The following is a 404-nucleotide window of genomic DNA, read 5'->3' on the forward strand; positions in this document are numbered from 1 at the left end:
GGGGGGGGGGGGGGGGGGGGGGGGGGGGGGGGGCGGAGGGCTGGAGAGAGGTGGGAGAAAAGTCCTGCCTGGAGCACCACAGGCTTGGGGTGTCCTGACCCATGTCCCTGGCCAGTCACAGCCTGCCTGGAGGGCAGAGCCTCTATCAGGCCCTTTATTCACACCCAGCTCCTTCCACGCATGCCGAGCCTCCCTCTAGTCCAAAGACTACCCCATTCTGCCCTGCCTCCTTAATCTTCCACACATGGCTGCTAGTGACATTTGAGCATTTCCAAAAATTAAATCAACCTCCAAAGAACCAGGATTTATCATCCTGAAAATAGTCAAAGCCTGGGCCATTGCTATTAAAGCCACTTTCTTGTACCTTTATTAGAAACTCATCCCTCCTGCCTTCTATTCATACA

Source organism: Galeopterus variegatus, unplaced genomic scaffold (genome assembly GCF_000696425.1).
Source record: "Galeopterus variegatus unplaced genomic scaffold, G_variegatus-3.0.2 Scaffold6742, whole genome shotgun sequence".
NCBI classification, from domain to species: domain Eukaryota; kingdom Metazoa; phylum Chordata; class Mammalia; order Dermoptera; family Cynocephalidae; genus Galeopterus; species Galeopterus variegatus.